The 21,289-nt window shown below is 37.6% G+C and overlaps 1 pseudogene; it reads left to right on the top strand.

Annotated features, from left to right (window-relative positions):
• LOC135214210 (fibrinogen-like protein 1) overlaps window positions 1–8,681 on the top strand; it is a 19,501-nt pseudogene extending 10,820 nt beyond the window's left edge.
• Window positions 8,682–21,289: the final 12,608 nt, after the last annotated feature.

The raw sequence follows: 21,289 nt of genomic DNA, 5'->3' as shown, positions 1-21,289 counted from the left end.
AACACCCAAACCCGCTGCTTCGAGAAAACAAAACGCATCAAACCCAAAAAATATATATAAAAAAACACCTTATAAATAAAAAAAAGTAGTTACCATTTACCTTTAAAAGCTAGAGCCATTCTTCCATCACTCACATGACACCAACTTCTTCCTTAAACTCAACCTCTGTCTCATTCCCGCAGGATCAGCCGCCCACATCCTCCTGCGCCGAATGGACAGCGAACTGACGGAGCTGAGGAGAAAAGTTCTCAGCTTAGAAGCAGAACTGTCCCGGATGAAGGAAGGCCAGGAAAGTAGTTCCACCACCTGCCACCACCACCAGCAGGAGATTAACAGTAGCGTGGTAAATCAGGTGCAGCAGCTCCAGGAAGAAACCAGGCAGGTGAAAGATCAGCTGTCAGCTCAGGTGCAGCAGCTTCAGGAAGAGGTGAAGAACCAGCTGTCAGATCAGGTGCAGCAGCTTCGGGAAGAGGTGAAGAACCAGCTGTCAGATCAGGTGCAGCAGCTTCGGGAAGAGGTGAAGAACCAGCTGTCATATCAGGTGCAGCAGCTTCAGGAAGAGGTGAAGAACCAGCTGTCAGATCAGGTGCAGCAGCTTCGGGAAGAGGTGAAGAACCAGCTGTCAGATCAGGTGCAGCAACTTCAGGAAGAGGTGAAGAACCAGCTGCTGGGTCTGTCTCAGCAGGTCACCCAGGCCCTTCAAGTCCCAGTGGCTACGTCCGGAAGAGGACTGGAAACACAGAGCGACCTCGATACCAGGTATGGATAGGCAGCTTCTTTCTTCTGCTTCTTCTTTTCTGCTGTCGCGAAACTAGAGGTAAATAGCGGTAAGAGAATGGCCTCACTCATACCAGGTGAAAGGTAAATACGAAAAGGAGGAAGAAAGATAGCGATCAGATAATGGCTTTATCAGTCTTAACCCTGAATGGAAAAGTACAAGGAGAGAAAGTAGTAGAGATTTCAGGTGAATGGTCTTATCAACCCCAGATTTTGATGAACGAAAGAAAAATGCAAACCTCTGCCATCCCCAAAAAAGGTCCCTACCCCGAAAATAATTACAGTCCTCTCTCAAAATCTCATCACTTGTTGACAATCACGATTGCTGTAATTACTGGACAGGGTAACCAAATTTAGATAAGGATGCGTAAAGTTTAGTTTCTCGGCCTGGAACATTCCACAAAAGGCTGAGCCAAGACACCCTATAGCTCCCCTCCCTGAAAACACACTCGCAAAAAAATCGAATCACTAGTTGTAAAAACATGACCCATTTTGCGTAAATGTTTTCCTAAAAATTCAAATATATATATATATATATATATATATAGATATATATATATATAATTATGTCTATCACATTACCGTGATTGCATATACATATATCGAACTACAAATGTCCTAAATTAATATTCTAATTCGCTCTACCTCGGAATTAATATATTTTCATATATGTTTAACCGAGGAGGAATTTATTAAGCGATAATAGAATTGGCGATCGACAGACGCGAACCATCGACCTCTCAATCCCAGGACTGGCAGTGAAGCCCCAAACAACCCCGCCACCGCAAGAGATATAAGTATATGCCGCCTCCCACCTGAAATACCTTCCGCGAGTAGGTTTTTTTTGTTTTGGAGACTGCATACAGCCCATCTCGTTCTAAGTTGCGTGGTAGTGCTGTATGCAGTCTCCAAAACAAAAAGTACCTACGCGCGGAAGGTATTTCAGGTGGGAGGCGGCATATACTTATATCTCTTGCGGTGGCGGGGTTGTTTGGGGTTTGGGGCTTCACTGCCAGTCTGGGATTGAGAGGTCGATGGTTCGCGTCTGACGATCGCCAATTCTATTATCGCTTAAATTATTAAATTCCCCCTCGTAAAACATATATGAAAATATATTAATTCCGAAGGTAGAGCGAATTAGATATTAAAGGACAATTTGTAATTCGAATATATATATATTATATAATATATATATATATATATATATATGTATATATTATACACATATGTATATGTATATATAAAATACCAGTTTATATTATATGACAGCAAAGGTCGAGAAACTTGAGCAAAAAGCGAAAACCATCATATTTTTAAGGGAAAACATCAACTATTTAAATATTAGAAATATTTTTGCATTTACGCCAACATTCAACTAATAACAACCTCTCTCTCTCTATCTCTCTCTCTCGCTCTCTCTCTCTCTCTCTCTCTCTCCTTCGTTTTCCTCACCATAAGGCCTCAAGACTGCTACGACCTCCTTCGATCAGGAAGAAACGAAAGTGGCATACACAATTTATCCTCAAACGTGAGTAGAACAAGAAATTCTCTTTGCGTTTTTTCCAGTAGAAAGCAAATTTTAAAAAATGTAAAAATATACGAAAACAAAGTAAAACTAAAGTAGCAGATCAGGCAGATTTTAGCTGCATGCAGAAAATAATCTTTAATGAGACAAACAACAATATATGTAATACTATATATATTATTTATAATTAATTATATATATATATATATATATATATATTATATATATATATATATCATATTTATTTATATATGCATATATACATATCTATCGTATCCACTATGAAATTAAAGACTACATGCAAGTCCCTAACAGCTTGTCTATTTAATTTTCTAGGTCACTAACGAAGGCCTCCATGGCATACAATAAGTCGAAATCCGTCAGTACTTACAATTAATCTTTAATTTTCCTTGTACTTATGAAAGATATATGAACCATGCACCAGAGAGGTTATACTATGTATATATAAAATATATATATATATATATATATATATATATATATATATATATATATATATATATATATACACATACCCAAACTGTACATGTGTGTGTGAATGTATGTACTACATAGATCCCATGGTTAACATAAGCATTAACAAATCATTTAAGCAGACCAATATTTTATATACGGTAAGGGGCGTGATATATATATATATATATATATATATATATAATTATATATATATATACATATATATATATAAAGATATATGCACGAAGGAAAATAAACGACGGAGTATCCTTCGTGGCATATATCTTTATTTATGGATTTAATCACGTTCCTAACTTTCGTGATTCAGTTATATATACATATATTATATATATATATATATATATATATATATAATATATATATTATATATATATATATATATATGTATATACCTCACATCAAAGGGCACTATAGTAGATTGGAGAAGGACGCAGGAACATATGCACATCTAGTACATACATTTATTGCCAACGCGTTTCTTGACCCATGGTCACATCATCAGGACATCTATATAAGTACAAGTGCCCCGGATGTAGTACCGGGAATTACGTTGATTCGACTCTGCGTCTCCTCAAGGTCAGGGCCGATTCTCACATGGGCGTGAGTTATCATTGTACTGGCTGCGCACTGTCTAACTTTCCAATATAAGATCCCACGCTACAGGTTGCAAGACATCAATAAAATACGACAACTTCAAAATGATTGGCCAAGCTGGGAACCTGGAGAACTGCTTCTCCTGGAAAGTCTAAACATAAAAAGAATTGACCCTACTTTTGATTGCCAATCATCGGCTGTTCCCCTGTTCATAGCATAAGTGGATTGTTTGTTTATATTTGTCCGCCTTCTTTTCTGTTCTTAAGATGTGTATTCTTTTAGCTGTGAGTTTGCTTGGTTTTTAAAGTGTAGATATATTTGTAAGTGTGATTCAGTATTTAAGTTTAACCTAGTTCCCATTATAAGTATTTTTTTTATATATTTTGTATGTTTCTTTTAATTATGTGCTCTGAATGCTCCTTTTTTTATATAGATGTCCTGATGATGTAACCATGGGTCAAGAAACGCGTTAGCAATAAATGTACGTACTTGATGTGTCTATGTTCCTGCGCCCTTCTTCAACCTATATATATATTTAATATTTATATATATATATATATATATATATTATATATATATATATATATATATATATATATATATATAGAAATCTTTCTATGCCAGATGTGGAATTCCGGGTGAAGGGGTCGCCGTCTGGTGTGACATGGGCGAGAAAGAGGTCGACGAAGGCGGATGGACTGTTGTCCTTCTTCGGCGACCTCTCAGTACCCAGGTGAACTTCAACAGAGGATGGCGCGATTACAGAATTGGATTTGGGAGTCCAGACACTGAATACTGGATAGGTGAGGCTTTTCTCAGTTCCCACTGAATCTTTTTGCTTTGAATCAAATATCAATAGGCAAGTTCTTACTGGAAATATTTGTGTACTTTTAATGACGAGCAACTTAAAAGTCTCTCTTTCCTTTTGTCTTTGTTGGTTCCTATAAAATTCTCTTTCATAAGAGACAACTTATAAGAATGTCATTTTCCCCTCGTCTGCTAAGCTTTGGAATTCTGTTCCTGCTTCTGCTTTTCTTACTCCAATAACTCAGACTTCAAAGATACTTTGTGGATGAACTCCTACTCCTTTACATTTTATTTTTTTCACAGGAAAGGACGAAATGTGTAAGTAGGTAACAATAAAAATATGAGTGAATGCTGTACAACGTCCCGTAAAATATTAAACAATTAACAATTGAACTTGAAGTCCTGCATTGGCTGTGGCCTCACGTTTATTAACCTGATCGATTAAGTTATAGCACAATTTGATTGATTGATTAATTTATAGGTTTTAGGCATAATGCCAAGCACTGTGGCAGCTAAGGCCATTCAGTGCTGAAAAGGAAATTGACAGCGAAGTACAGTAAAAGGAATGAAAGTAGTTGCAGCTAGGGGCCGAAGGGACGCTGCAAAGAACATTAAGTAATGCCTACATTGGATGCACGAAGAGGACTCAGCATCCCTGGTGCCTACAGTCGAAACTACCTTTTCAAGGTTTGCTCGTTTTGTTTCAAAATACAATTTTTTATCCGTAAACATGGATACATACGTTCATTTAAAACAGAAATATACTTATGTATTTATTTCGAGGTGAACCGAGTTACCTTAAGACACCTCGTCAGAAAAATCTCATTCCGTTTTCATTGGTACCACGCTCAGTTCAAGTCTCATGATACCCAGTAACAGAATATCATTGATCATATTACCATTATACTTATACATCGAAGAAAAAGCTGAAAGAGAACGTCAGTCTCAAAGCAGGTTCAGTAAGTTAGAAACCTTATATTTGTATGAATACTGTGAAAAAGCAGCGCCCAAACAGAATAATACAGTAAGCATAATTAATGATAGGTACAGAATTAGACGAGCCGGGAGAAAGAAACATTGAAAACATAGATATAACAACAGGTATATAAATCAATCAACACGAAAGGTAAATCAATAAACAGATAGCAATTTGGCGCGAGGGCAAGGACAATTCTTTATTCCTTTCTAAGTACATCATTCAGCTGGTGACATTTCAAGACGTTCAGTCCCATTTTCAAACATATACCATAAAAGAAGCAGCAGACATTGAAAAACAGACTCGGAATAAAAAAAATAAATAAATAAAAACAGTTCGGGTCAGGTTCAGCTTCGACTTGAACTTACGAGAGATATAACGGTGTTGATGTGGTCTGGGTATTTATCAAAATCATAGTAGGAACTCCTAACGACCAACAACTAGCAATTTTAGAATCGCTTTTTATTTAACAGCTTGTCCCCAAATTAAATACTCAGACCACCTCAACACCTCTTTACCTCTCGTGAGTTTAAGTCGAAGCTGAACCTGGCCCGATCTGTCACTCTGCCTGTGGCCTCAGCACCATTTGGTCAACTCTCTTCATTTTTACTCTACCTATAATTTTATTTTATACTTGGTCAACTCTCTTCATTTTTACTCTACCTATAATTTTATTTTATACTTGGTCAACTCTCTTCATTTTTACGCTACTTATAATTTTATTTTATACTTGGTCAACTCTCTTCATTTTTTACCTCTACCCTATAATTTTTATTTTATACTTGGTCAACTCTCTTCATTTTTACGCTACTTATAATTTTATTTTATACTTGGTCAACTCTCTTCATTTTTACTCTACATATAATTTTATTTTATACTTGGTCAACTCTCTTCATTTTTACGCTACTTATAATTTTATTTTATACTTGGTCAACTCTCTTCATTTTTACGCTACTTATAATCTTATTTTATACTTGGCCGACTATCTTCATTTTTACTGTACTTATAATCTTATTTTATATGTAAAAATAAACTTTATTTTCTTTCCGAGTCTGTTTTTAATGCCTGTTTCTTACATTATATAGCTTTGAAAATGGGACTAAACGTCTTGAAACGTCACCAGCTGAATGATGTACTTAGAAAGGAATAAAGAATTGTCCTTCCCCTCGCGCCAAATTGCTGTTTACTGGATTGATAGAACCCACCCCTAACTTCAATAAATAGATACAAGCATATCGTAAGCAAACCAAGCATCCACACTGGTGACCGCGTCCCTTGAATTGACAGGTAACGACGTCCTCCACGCCGTCACGAACGGAGCAACCCAAGTGCTCCGGGTGGACATGACCGACTGGGACGGGCAGTCCCGGTACCAAGAGTACAGCTCCTTCCACGTCGCCGACAGAGATCACGAGTACAGCCTCCGACTGGGGACGGGATCTGGGACTGCTGGGGATGCCCTCAAAGATCATGATAACATGCTCTTCTCCACTCCTGGCAAAGATAACGATATTGATAGTGAGTAAACCCTTTTCCGTGTTAAAGCTCTCCGTAGGTTTTAAGGTGTTTTGGTCTTGTGGAGAAAATGGAGAACGACAGTATGTGTGTAGATTGTGAGGGGGAGGTCGACACACTGCTTATGAGCTTATTTTGTTGGTAAAGAAGCAGCTGATTTTGTGAATATTTGGATGTTTATATATTTATTTATTATTATTATTATTTTTGCACAAGAGGTTCATCCTTGATTCAGTAAGTAAAGAACGATTATGGCAATGCTATATGTATGTATGTATGTATGTATGTATGTATGTATGTATGTATGTAGATATATGGTCGTGCATTCGTGTATCTCAGTATGCTTTAGTTCTTGGTACTTTATTCTTAATAATCATTCATTTTCCACTGCCATGGGAAGGACCCCAGAGTCGAAGTAAACCAGAAGAGGTCTTCTTGATGCCATATTTTCTTGAGAATTTGGACTGTTATCGATTCTTTTAAAACGCCATCCAACTTAGTCTTTTCCTGCTTATCTTGTCATAAATGGAATCAGTATTTGCACTATTCAGGACCCCTGATTTCTCACTCGATGATCTTTGTGTATCATAAGGATCCTTTTCGAGCTGTGACAGAGAAACTAGTTATTTTGAGCTATTGTGCAAAAGTGGGCCATCTTGAAGTACCATGCAGTAAGTATGATTTACCTTGCCTTTGAAAGTGGCAGTTCCACGTTACGAGAAACTGGATTACCTATGGAAATTCTCAATCTTCCTAGATCTTGTTTTAGTGTGTGTGTGTGTGTGTGTGTGTGTGTGTGTGTGTGTGTGTGTGTGTGTGTGTGTGTCAAAAGCCTCAGTTTGACGGCCGGTGGTTTGGAAAAGAGCATACACAATCAATCGATCTAGCTGGGATGTAAAAGCTGTGCATATACCATGAGCACTAATACTTATTTCTATCTAGTTCTAGTCTTGGACACTAATTTTTCCCTCATTGATACTCCTCGCTTCATCCTCAATTTCGTTTTCCCAACCTTAAATTTGTCCTTGCTTATACAATAAACACCTTAACTTCAGTCAGTAAAGTACGTTTATTTTTTTAACGCATAAGCCCCTTCATTTTTCCTGATTTTAGTCTTCATACCATCTTTTCTTTTTTCCACCACAGGTTCTCGTGACTGCGCAGCTACATACAGCAGTGGCTTCTGGTTTAAAAAATGTTTCTACGCGAGTCCAACGAACAAACTTCTGAGCAAGCAGAAAAACACGAAGGGGATAACTTGGAAAACGTTCCACTCTGACAGGACCACGCTGCAAAGCGTCACCTTTAAAGTGAAGCCAGCTATGTGTTATAGTGGATGATTTCTCTCAGTCATAAATCTTAAAAACCCAGTGTCAATCCATGCGCAACAAAACTTGTTTCAGAGGACTGTAAAGGGTGACTGAGAGAAAATTAAGAAAACAGAGAAATTTGTAAATTGCGAATAAATAGTAGTCTACTTGGTGTTCTTCAGCAAGCGACCTTGGCTTTCCTACTCACTTACATAACACCTGAGTGCTCATGATTATCTAATAGATCCATGAATGTTCTGTCTTTCCTCAGCTTATTCAAAGTAACAGGGAGGAAGCCAGGCGGATGTGGGAATGCTCAAATTTATACCTAGTTTCCTTAACCTGGGAGAATTTCAAAAACAATAAATGTCTCATAATGGACTCTTGCCCTTTCTCTCTAAGACGGTTCTAAATGGTGAAATGGGGAGAAGACACCATTACAGCCCTTAAAGAAGTCTGTACTTCAGGTATTATCTTCAAAAGGCACTTCTGTGAAACACCAATGCCCCAGAAGGCCACTATTCTTAGTACGACACTCGTGGTCATGGTCAGGTTTACAAAGCTTCCAATCTCTGTCATCTGAAAAATGGCTTCATTAGTGTAAATGAAGTTTCTATCTCTTACAGCTCAAAATATACTGCGATAATTGAAGTAGAGTAATAAATGCATAGAGAATCAAGCCATAATTTCATTTTTCGGCAAAGTTCTCACAATTTATATATATGTATAATTATAAAAAAAGGAAAATGCTCATTGACAGACAGATGGAGTAGTGATTGCCAGACCAAAAATATATTTTTTACTCTGCTCTTCAAAGAAGATTACCTTTATCATCTGTTTCTTAGTAGTCGAAATTACTGCTTATAATGGATACTTCACCTCACTGACTATGAGGAGAATAACTATACTTCTGGCATGGCGGGAGTAGTTAAACCACAGATATGGGTTCAGTGGACCCGCTATGATTCCGAATGATATGCAGCAAATTACTGGTCCCACTTATTCTGTTCCTTCTCTGACTGAGAGGAAGTTGTCTTGTCCTGGTAAATCATAGGTCAAGAATTCATATTATAAAAATGGAGTTTTTTCTTTATCAGTATTATTATCAATTTTATCATTATTATTGTCGAGTATTTTGATAAGACCTTTGATAAACACTTCTTGATTCATAGGTCTCTGTCGAGGAATCTGATCTCGAATGGGAAGGGAAATCTGGGCCAAGTCTAATTCAAGAAGCGGACAGCTGTGTGGGAGGTGATCAAAGTGAACAAATGAAAAGGCAGACAATCCCTGTTGCAAGATGATGTCTGCTCTTGTTACTTTACCTGACAATGACAGCAATATCACCGTCACCAGAAAGAAGTGACAATGTCGAAATAGCAAGGATCATTTCGCCAGTCTTCTCTCACTTCTACCGTTTTCTCTTTTCCCACAGCGAGGCCAAAGTGGCATCACCTTCCTGAATATTACATCCACCGAATTCTACGTAAAAGCCACAATCTGACAGAGAACTGGGCTGGGAACGGGATGACGCATTATGCGATTTCCCTTTTCCGTCAATTACTGTGAATAACGAAGCATCCTCCCTACAAAGGGCAAGGAAAACGCGCGATAAACCTGTTCCGCTGAGTGCACTAAACTACTATGAGATTCAGGGCCTCTGTAACACGGTTTTTTCGCAATAACTTTTTATCTATGCATTTCATAAATATAACGCTTATTCATAATACATATTATATCTACACATAAATTTTGACAGTATTCTGCATTACGTAGGTTGAATAAATTTGGTACTTATAATGTAAAAGTGACTTTTTTTGAAGACTAGCCAACTTACTCAAAGAAAAGGTTTCGAACGCACTCGTTACGTAACTTATGACATCATTTCTTTCCTCTTTCTCGATGGATGATTGGCTATACGTAACGAAGGCTAGACCTCTGGCAACAATGACAAAAATTTAAATACAAGCAAAGCAGTACACCTTTATGAACTCTGAAACCTCTCCACTGACAATTGTCATAATGAACAAACCAACAAAATATGTTAATAAATACAAAAACACTTCGATTATTAGTCTAGCTCCCAAAATAAGTGTCCTAAGAAATTACAGTCTACTTTATAGGTCAGAATTAGATTGACAAGATGTAGGGAATAGTTGGTAATTTTCAAAAACATAGTAGACAAGCTTGATTTGATAATTGCTATATCCAATGTCAAGCAATTTTTATTTATTGGCTATCTACCTATTTACTGAAAAAAAATAGCCGGTACCGTATTTTGGCTTTAAACCTTCACCAATAATTATCGTCAGAATGACGACTTCATGAGGCTCCACCCACTTTGGCCTCGTTATAATTCAGGATAACACTGAAGGCTATCATGGGCATTGTTGGATTAGAAAATTTAACTTCTGGCTATAAAAACTCATTTCTCGAGTAGTTGTAAGAAGTGCTAAATGATCCTCAAGGATCCAAGCAGTTGGCCTAAACGTTTAATTCATGTATATTACTGCTATTACTACAGTAGTATTACTACGCTAGCACATATACCCCACCCACATCTATGTATCGTTCCGCCATTCATAAAGTCTTTATATCCAACACGGTCGTACGGCCTAAAGAAGAAGAAAAAAATTATATTGGATGATCCGTTGGTCTGCTGGAGATTTTAGCACATATAAGCTTGAATTAACTTTGGAGAAAAATGTTATTAAAAAAAAAATAGTTATATAAAGACTGTTTACATACAATCTCTCTTTCTCTCTCTCTCTTGGTGGCTTAGTGAATAGTTAATGGAAATATTCAAAATCCTAGATGACATTACAAATACTACAATCCCGTTATGCTAAATACAAATCAGACAATAAACATTGGATTTAAACTAGAAACTGAATAATTACTTATTCAGGCTATAGTAAGTATGGCCACGGGCTTTTTCTTGACTGTATAAAGTAGCAAATCGTAAGACAAATGCAGTTTTGCAACCACGGGGACAATTCCAAATCCTGTTAGCCATTCTTGACTGCTATGGGTTTCAGAGCCGATGGAACAAGGTGAATGAGTTTGTCTGGTGGATGGGTGGGGCAACACTTCATAAAACAGTGTTTACCTTGCTTACGTAATGAATGTTTTTCGACTCTTGCCTCGTAATCATTGGCTATGGCATCGGCTAGATAATTTTTACTCTATAAAAATTAAAATTATCGGGTTTAGGTTATTGATAATGCTGACAAAATTTGTATGTGGTTGTAAAATGTACATATGTCAACTTTCAGCTACATCCGATGCTTTGATAAGGAGCAAAGTCCAAAAAACCGAGTTACTGAGGCCCTGAATCTCATAGTAACAAACATTTTCTCCCGGCGATCAGCTCATTTCGCGGTTGAGTGCGATGCAGTTGAAAGACACCTTAAACCAGGGGTGGCCAACCTATGGCGCATGCGCCAACAGTGGCGCATTGCACGATTACAAGTGGCGCACTATACCCCAAAGATAATAAAAAAAAAAAACATGCCTGCTCATAAAAAAAAAGAAAAAATAATAGTACTGATTTCAAGAAAAAAAAATACAAAAAAGAATGCAAGTAACTTATAGCTAGAAGTGAGTTTTACCGAGATTTGTTCTAATCTAAAACATAGAAATAATTTTTATTTGATTTTATTGTTCCGTGTCATCTATTAGTTCATCTTTAAACAATAATGCGTCATCATTATATAACCTGTATATATATATATATATATATATATATATATATTATATCATTTATATCTATATATATATATAATATATATATAGATATATATATATAATATATATATATATATATATATATATATATATATATATAGATAGATAAATGAATTAGCCAAATATGTCCAAATTACCATACTTAAAGGATTGAAAGGGGGTGAAAGTTTGTGTGGCGCATCTGAATTAGAAGTGGAGAAAATTGGTGCATGGGAAACAAAAGGTTGGCCACCCCTGCCTTAAACCTTTGCCTTCAATGTCATTCCAGTTGACTTCCAAAGGAAAGGAGCGGATAGAAGTTGTTAGAAGACGTCGCAGAAGTGTCAGCCGGGCTTTCCCTAAAACCTTGAATTTAAACCAAATAAACAACCGGAGGAGGATTTCCAACGAAAGCGCTCGTTGTTTTCTGTACTATTTGCACAACTGCTTGCAGTAGTATTGGTAGAGAATTGCACGTATTGTCGTACAGCTCTCAGTGTTTCAAGTTATTGTATTTTGGACCAAATGACATTTAATGTAAACACAATTGCGCTGAGGTCTGTGGTCAATAAAGTGACCTACCTACCTACCTATCTATCGATCTATCTATCTGTCTATCTACATTATACAGTTCATAAGCGCTAAGAGGTAATGAGGGAGACTGGAGAAAAAGGCGCTAGATGGCGTAAAATAACCCGAGAACGTTTGAAAGGATCAGGTGAGTGGCGCAGTGTGTGCAGGGAGGTTAGCAGGCTACTGAAGAGCAATGCTTGCAGGTATATGAACTGGCTACCAGATATGGATGTCGTCTTCCCACTGGTTTCATCCTTGACTCACAAACTGAAAGGGTGAACGTGGTGCCGACTGTAACCTAGCAAGCAATTGTTTGTAGCCAAGCACTGACGTATAAAACATGTACAGACGTACATACACGGCTGGCTTTATCGCAGCGACAAGCGACTCATCTCTGTTGTCTCTGGGCAACTATGGACGTTCTTGTGTTCCCGTATTCTTGCTAAATTCTTTTACATATTAGCCTTTCAACGAACCAAGCAATATGAAAGTGAAAATGCTCCATGACAAAAATTCAAGCACTTACTGTGGTGGGAGAAAACACTTGCATACAAATAACGCTAACATGTACAGATAACCAAGAAAGATTACTGAAAAGCGCTCTACATATTGATCTCGTCAAGGAGTCTTTATCATGTTCATAATCAATATAATAAGAATGGTCACAATAGTAATATAAAGGACAATTTCTTAGCTACTACAAGATAGCACAATACCATACCTTTGAGAATTCAATTCACACATCATTCATTTACCCATAAAGATGAGAAATGAAAGTTTGACGAGCTGGAAGATTTAAATATCTCAAATATTGACATAGTCCACACACGCACTAGCAAAAGGGTTAAATTTCAGTCACACCACAAATATTACTTTCCATCAGTTCAGGGTCCTCACACTTTAAAAACGAGATGTCACTGACGCCATTAAGCTTTTGCTCTTGTTTACAAACAGTTTACATAATAAGCCCAGAAGAATTCAGCAAAACATAACTCAGGCGCTGGAAGGCTTCAGAAATAATCTTATAAAGATGGAAAGTAAACATAAAAAAAACGTTTTACTGACAAGGAAACACACAAGTTGTTTCCTACAGAGATGATTCCTCCACAATAAAAGCCAGGCATGTGCAGAAAACAAAAACATCGACAAGCAAACAAATAGAGCGGCAGCCCGGACCGTTGAGATACAACGAACGAGATACCGACTGTAACCCCTACTGGTATTTAGGAGTAGACTTGTAAACTGTGAAACTGACCGTCTGCCAAAAATATATGGGTGGCTTACTTAACAAGCACCACTAATTGCTCGTTAGATTTTGGGTCTAGATCCAATATATAGATACCAGATGAAACTAATATAATATATCTGCAGACTCTCCTGATTATAGAATGACCAGTGACAGACATTTTGGAGGGTGGGTTCCCCCTGACAGACGCACTGAGTAAAATTTACACTACAATAGCACTGCACATCCTAGAATACTGTGGTGGTAATGACAGACGTTTTAGTGGGTGGTTACCCCCTGACAGACGCCCCACAACGAGTGGGGAGGGGAGGCAGGATCTGCATCCAAACATTGGAGATACCAAGTAAAATTTGTACTACAATTGCACTGCACATCCTAGAATGCTGTGATGTAATGCCAGACATTTTAGTGGGTGGTTACCCCCTGACTGACACCCCCACAACGAGTGGGGGAGGAAGGGGGAAGGGTAGGGGGAGACAGGATCTCCATCCAACATCATAGTGCCAAGTAAAATTTGTACTACAATAGCACTGCACTTCCTAGAGTACTGCAGTGGTAATGACAGATATTTTAGTGGGTAGTTACCCCCTGACAGGCACCCCACAACAAGTGGGGGGGAGGGGGAGGGGAGGGGGGAGGGGAGCCAGAACTGCATCCAACATTGGAGATGCCAAGTAGTTTGTACTACAATAGCACTGCACACATCCTAGAGTACTGTGGTGGTAATGACATATTTTAGTGGGTGGTTCCCCCTGACAGACACCCCCACAACGACTTGGGAGGGGCGGGGGGGGGGGGGAGCCAGGATCTGCATCCAACATTGGAGATACCAAGTTATAATTTGTACTACAATAGCACTGCACATCCTAGAGTACTGTGGTGGTAATGACAGACATTTTAAGGTGGTTACCCTCTGGCAGACACCCCACAACGAGTAGGGAGGGGGAGAGGGAGGGGGAGACAGGATCTACATCCAACATTGAGATATAAAGTAAAATTTGTACCACAATAACCACTTCATATCCTAGAATGCTGTGATGGTAATGCCAGACATTTAATGTGGGTGGTTACCCTTTCACAGACATAACTACGATTGGAAGGGAGAGGTGGGACACCTTGAAATATTTCAAAATCTATCATAGCCAATATTATATTAGAAATATGGTAAGTATCTGAAAATCTTGAGTCTGATAAAATGTAAAAGGCAAAAAATTCAAGAATATTGTGATGTTTCAGGATAAGAATACTGCCGGAGTTATTTTTTTAAAATTCCTATTAAAGTATGGAATATTTCACTTCATTAATTCCATCACATCTACATAAATACTATGTGACACTTACTAGACTTGGTCTACTTTCATATAGTTTTCACCACACACACACACACACACACACACACACACACACACACACACACACACACACACACACACACACACAACACACACACATATATATATATATATATATATATATATATATATATATATATATATACTATATATATAATAATATTAGCACTATCCTTTGGTTTGGAGTTATTACTTCACACAAAGTATTTTATCTGAATGGGAGGGGGTCACAATTGGCAACAGCTGCAAGTATGTGTGCTGACTCCATTTTTTGAATAATTAAACCAGTCATATTGTGCCAATAATTAAACCAGTCATATGTGCCACTCTCAGTTCCTCTAAAAAAAGAAATGTAAGATAAAGTATTCTCGCTTTAATAGCGTCTTTGGTCATTTTCTTTTCTTGCCTATAGTTAGGACACTGCAGCCATGTCGAGGTTCGTAGCCCAACGTGTCTTACCATAAGTGAATTGTTCTTTAGTTTGCTGTTGGTTTCGTGTGGATGAAATGAAATTTTTATCGGATATGGGAATTCGATTAAGACCAAAGTCCCATCATAAAGAGGCCGTTTTTACACCCGCACATTCACAAAGAAATGATGTATCACAACACAAATAATTACTGGAAACGAAATGTGAATGAATTGTTCAGGATAGCTAACTATAAAGATTTAAAACATTTTCCCGCCATTTTTATTCCCCCCCCTCCCGAAGTTGACGATCATACAACTTGGAGTCCTGACTCCCAAATTAAGTTGGCCTATAATATCATGTCAGTTATCTAATTAGCCACTTATTTTTCGGCGGCCTCACTCAAATTTACTGTACACTCACCAAGTATCAGGTACCATATATTCAGGGAAGAAAATCTAAACTTAAATAAAAATGATACGCAATTTGATGTTTAAAGCCAGCCGAGTGCGTTTGTCTCTTAACTTCCCGCCGGCACGCACCCACAGGCCAGCCTATGTAATATGTTTTCAATACATTCTATCGATGCTGGCTTTCACGACCATTATTCGGCTAATTTTCTCCCTGGAAATATTTTTTTTCTTTATTTGTTCATTATATCCAGTAGACAGGCACTAACATCATATTATATCCTCACGTTTGTTCAATGCATTTACCATTGTTAATATAGTTTATAATGCGTCTCAACAGTCATAAAAATTTGACAACCGAATGTGCAAATATGTCAGCTGTGTGCAAGGCATAGGGGGGGCGTCAATCACTGGAGTAGCGATCTCCCTGCCGAGAGTGACTTCTTTATTATTATTATTATTATTATTATTATTATTATATTATTATTATTATTATTATTATTCGACCCAATTTCACAGAGAAAAATTACCTTACGAAAACACACCTAAGCTCTCCAACCATTGTGGTCAGGTCTAAGCATCTGCTCTTGGATCTAAGCAGTGTCAATCATAATGGTTTTCCTGTGTAAATACAGGACTTTCTTTGCATATGGTAGCGAAGCACTAACTAAACAGTAATGTACAATCACTAACCACCAACACTCACAATGCACTTACTCAGTAAGCACTCACACTTGCATACATTCACTATACACACACACACACACACACACTTAACATACACTCACACACACTCTCAATAACACTCTGAATACCCAACACTCACTAGGCACTCACTATACACTAAATGCTCAATAACACTTGAAATACTAAATTTACTAAATATTCATTATACCCCAAACACTCGGTAAACATTCACTAAACACTCACTTAATCCTAAACATTAATTAAACACTAAACAGTCACTAAAACCCCAAACACTCATTAAATACTAAATGCTTACCAAACCCTAAATACTTATTAAATACTAAACAGTGAATGAACATCTACTCATTAAAAACTTAATAAACATTACATACTAAAAATTTGCTAAACACTAACATTCACAAGACATTCACTAAAACGCTCACTTAAAATTCGCAAAACTTTCACTAAAACCCTAAAATAAACACTCACTGAATACTTACACACTAAATATTCACTAAACACTACCATTCACAAGACGTTCACTAAACGTTCACTTAACATTCACAAAACATTTACTAAAACCCTTAGACAAAACATTCACTGAATACTTACGCAATAAACATTCAATACATTCACAAAACATTCACTAAACCCTAAAGACTCAGTAAACATTCATTGAACACTGACACATTAAACAGTCACTAAACCCTAACATTCATCACACTTACTCATAACATTCACGAAACGCATACTCACGTAAACCCTAACAATTCGCCTAACACTGACTCATTAAACATTAACGATAGAAAAAATTGACAATCGCACTCATTTTTCATTTCTCTTGTTTTCTTTACATTAATGCAAGGTGATTATTTTTTTTTTTTTTTTTTGTCTAGTTTGCTCTTGTATTTATTCATAATCTTCTTGAGAGAATGGAAATGTTCGAAATAACTTGGTGTGTAGAGTTATTGTTTAAAAAACAGAGATCCTCTGTGTCCTTCCTCAGCCAGGTTGTATTATGTCTGACGAATTTTACGCCAGCCGAAAAAATCGACTTATAGTAACAACAATATTCATTCATAAAACTGATAATACAAAAATGTATCCATGATTTCATTAGCATGAAAGTCAGTTGAAACCAAAAGAAGGTAGTCCTGCTTCGATAAAACAAACCGAGTAGGCTGTAGCACATTATTATGATCTGTAACCCTGACTATAGCGTATATATTACATATGTATTACTATCTATTTAATGGGTGCGTAACTCTATTTAACAAATGTTATGTACATAGACATTTTACAGCAATAACTCTATTAATGATAAGAACTTATATGCTACTTATAGTGTCAGTCTTCCAACCACCGCTACATTAATTTTCATATCGTATACAAGCTAAAGCGAGTAGGGGAGACCGGGCTAGTTTGGCACACTTTTTTACAATTTTGGTCATTGCGAATATCAAACAAACTTGTTGCAAAATTCTTACCGCCATTGAAAAAATATTAACATTCGTCTTTATCATAGAGCAAAATAATTGTTGTTTGCTTTCAACATAAGATAGCAATAAGCTTTAGAAAAAAATAACTTTTCGTGCCACTTGCCCCACGGGGTAAGTTGGCACACTTATAGGGGTAAGTTGGCACATTGATAATTAAAAGAAAATTACTACATTGCATTTAAATCATAGCAAAAATACCCTCTGAATTTCCAAAATACAAAATATAAGGCATTAGTATTACTTCAGATCATCATCTAGTTGTAATTGTGGCAGTGTGAAATAAATCCTCGTCATAGTCTTCATGCTCCCACATGTTTATATGCCCTGCACTGGACCTACATTTCTCCTGCTTACCAAACGCAGGCTCTCTTCAGCTGAGCTTTCTTCTGGATCAACAGGAGCAGTTCTTAAACTGTGTATCACGCTGATGACTGATCTGAAGCCCATGTGTCTTTTCGGACATCTCTCGATCTGTTACATAACCACCCGTAAAATCAAAATCTTGAAATTGTCTGTAATTCAGAGTTGAAATTCCATCAATCCTAAACCAATTGAAAACATCAGAATAAGTGACAGCTAGAGGTAAAGCGAGGGAAACTTTACCAGGAATGTCACAGATGGGCATACTTGATCCCGGATTTCCAGTCATCCACGAATCACATGTCCTGTTAACACATTTCTTCAGATGACTATAACACTAAAATCCAGGGGCTGCAACTTGTGAGAACAATGTGGAGGAAATGATAGGACACTAATCTCATTATCCTTCCAAAAATTCCAGAAACAAAACGTAAATTATATAAATAAATAGGCTTACTATTGCTATCAAATAACGTGTGCCAACTTGCTATTTATTTGAGCCAACTTGCCCATCCCTACCATTTGGTACAAAAACGATTACCAGCACACCAAGAAACCTTGAATTAATCATTTTAATGCTATAGAATCTTAAACCATAAAGAAAACTATGCTATCATTGAAAACTAATCTTTATGAATGTATAGATGTTATAGCAAATAACAGAAAGATTAAAATATTTACTTACTACCATCAAAATAAAGAATTGTCTCATAAATTCGAGCTCCTACGTTCTATCTCTATAGAATTTTGCTTGTAATTGAGGAACCACGTGGCAATTACACAGTATATGATTAGAGTCCTCCTATTGGTAAACTTTAAAGTCATGTTGAGTATGCCAACTTACCCTGTAGCCAACTAGCCCCAGGCTCCCTACTATATATAATTGAAGTTAGTTGCTTGCTTGACAATATAATAAATATGACTGAATGATTATATGAAAACAAATAAATTATTTTTGTGTTAGATCAGCCATCGTCAACCGGGGTTCCGTGGAACCTTAGGGTTCCGTGAACGATCGCCAGGTGTTCCGTACGAATTCATGTTTTATTTAATTATTTGTTATTTATAAGTATATATTTTTCGTTAAACATGGCGTGAAAAATCGTAGTCCTATAATTTATTTTATCGTAACATATCGCGCGAGATTTTGAGATTTTTTCCCTCTGTTTTACTAATGGTATTAATGCAAATGCTTACATATATATATATATATATATATATATATATATATATGTGTGTGTGTGTGTGTGTGCGTGTGTGTGTGTGTGTGTGTGTGTGATATTGGGGTTCCTTGGGATGAGGAAAATTATCTCAGGGGTTCCTCAAATGTCAAAGGTTTGGTTGGGAAACACTGTGTTAGATAAATACAAAGGATATAGAAAGGATAAAAATATTATTAATATATCACGATAATGTATAATACGGGTCAATAGTAGCCCACTATACTAATCTAGACATTCATTATCAGGGCTTGCCCTTCCCCTGCCCACTGTTTAGGGTGTGTCTGTCAGGGGAAACCACCCACTAAAATGTCTGTCATTACCATCACAGCATTCTAGGATATGAAGTGCTATTGGTATCTCCAATGTTGGATGCAGTTCCTGTCTCCCCCTCCCCCCCACCCCCTCCCCACACATTGTGGGGTGTCTGTCAGGGGTAACCCCACCCACTAATATGTCTGGTATTACCATCACAGCATTCTAGATGTGCAAGTGCTATTGTAGTACAAATTTTACTTGGTGTCTCCGATGTTGGATGGAGATCCTGTCTCCCCCTCCCCTTCCCCCTTCCCCCTTCCCCCCCACTCGTTGTGGGGTGTCTGTCAGGGGTAACCACACTAAAATGTCTGGCATTACCATCACAGCATTCTAGGATGTGCAGTGCAATTGTAGTACAAATTTTACTTGGTATCTCCAATGTTGGATGCAGATCCTGCCTCCCCCTCCCCCACTCGTTGTGGGGCGTCTGTCAGGGGGTAACCACCCACTAAAACGTCTGTCATTACCACCACAGTATTCTAGGATGTGCAGTGCTATTGTAGTGTAAAATTTTTACTCGGTATCTCCTCAGTTGGATCTAGATCCAATTAACCCCCCTTTTCAGTGCGTCTGTTAGGGGGAACCCACCCTCCAAAATGTCTGTCACTGGTCATTCTATAATCAGGAGAGTCTGCAGATATATTATATATTAGTTTCATCTGGTATCTCATATATTGGATCTAGACCCAAAATCTAACGAGCAATTAGTGGTGCTTGTTAAGTAAGCCACCCATATATTTTCGGCAGACGGTCAGTTTCACAGTTTACAAGTCTACTCCTAACTACCGGTAGGGGTTACATTCGGTATCTCGTTCGTTGTATCTCAATGGTCCGGGCTGCCGGTCTAAAATACGCATGTTTGTGCAAACATAAAATCCACTAGGACAGAGAGTGCACCGTGGAACCACCATTTGCTTTCTCTCTCTTTCAAAGGTTGAAAGGGATTTTTGGCGAGTCCTTTTAATGCTTTCATTTTCCGCTTTCTTCCTCATCCCATCCATTCGCAGGCAAAGATGAACGAAGCTTTCATCCCGATCTGTGCGGTAAAACCTTCGGGATCGGTCGACATGAATTACAAAAGGGGCCCTCTCACAGGCTTGGACTTTGAGTATTGTGTTCACGTCAGCAAAAACACAATTTTCAGGTACCTCTCTCTCTCTCTCTCTCTCTCTCTCTCTCTCTCTCTCTCTCTCTCTCATGTGCAGGTAGGTATGTGTAACACATGCAGAATGTGTAAGGAACCAATACCGTTTAGAGTTTCTTAAAATCCAAAGTATTCTCTGACAAAGTTACTTTCTCATGTTACCTGTGTGGTTCTCCAATATGATCCGATATATAAAAAAAAATGCACTCTGTACACAGAGATGAAAAGGATGCGAAATCCACAAATCGTACACAGCTTCCAACACAACAATGAAAAGGATGCTACCACTCTTGAAATGACGATAGAACTTAAGCAAAGGCCAACCACTGGTCCTGTGAGGCCA

This window comes from Macrobrachium nipponense, chromosome 19 (genome assembly GCF_015104395.2).
Source record: "Macrobrachium nipponense isolate FS-2020 chromosome 19, ASM1510439v2, whole genome shotgun sequence".
Lineage (NCBI taxonomy): Eukaryota > Metazoa > Arthropoda > Malacostraca > Decapoda > Palaemonidae > Macrobrachium > Macrobrachium nipponense.
Note: the sequence above shows the minus strand (reverse complement) of the source record. Positions and strands in the feature narration are given on the sequence as shown.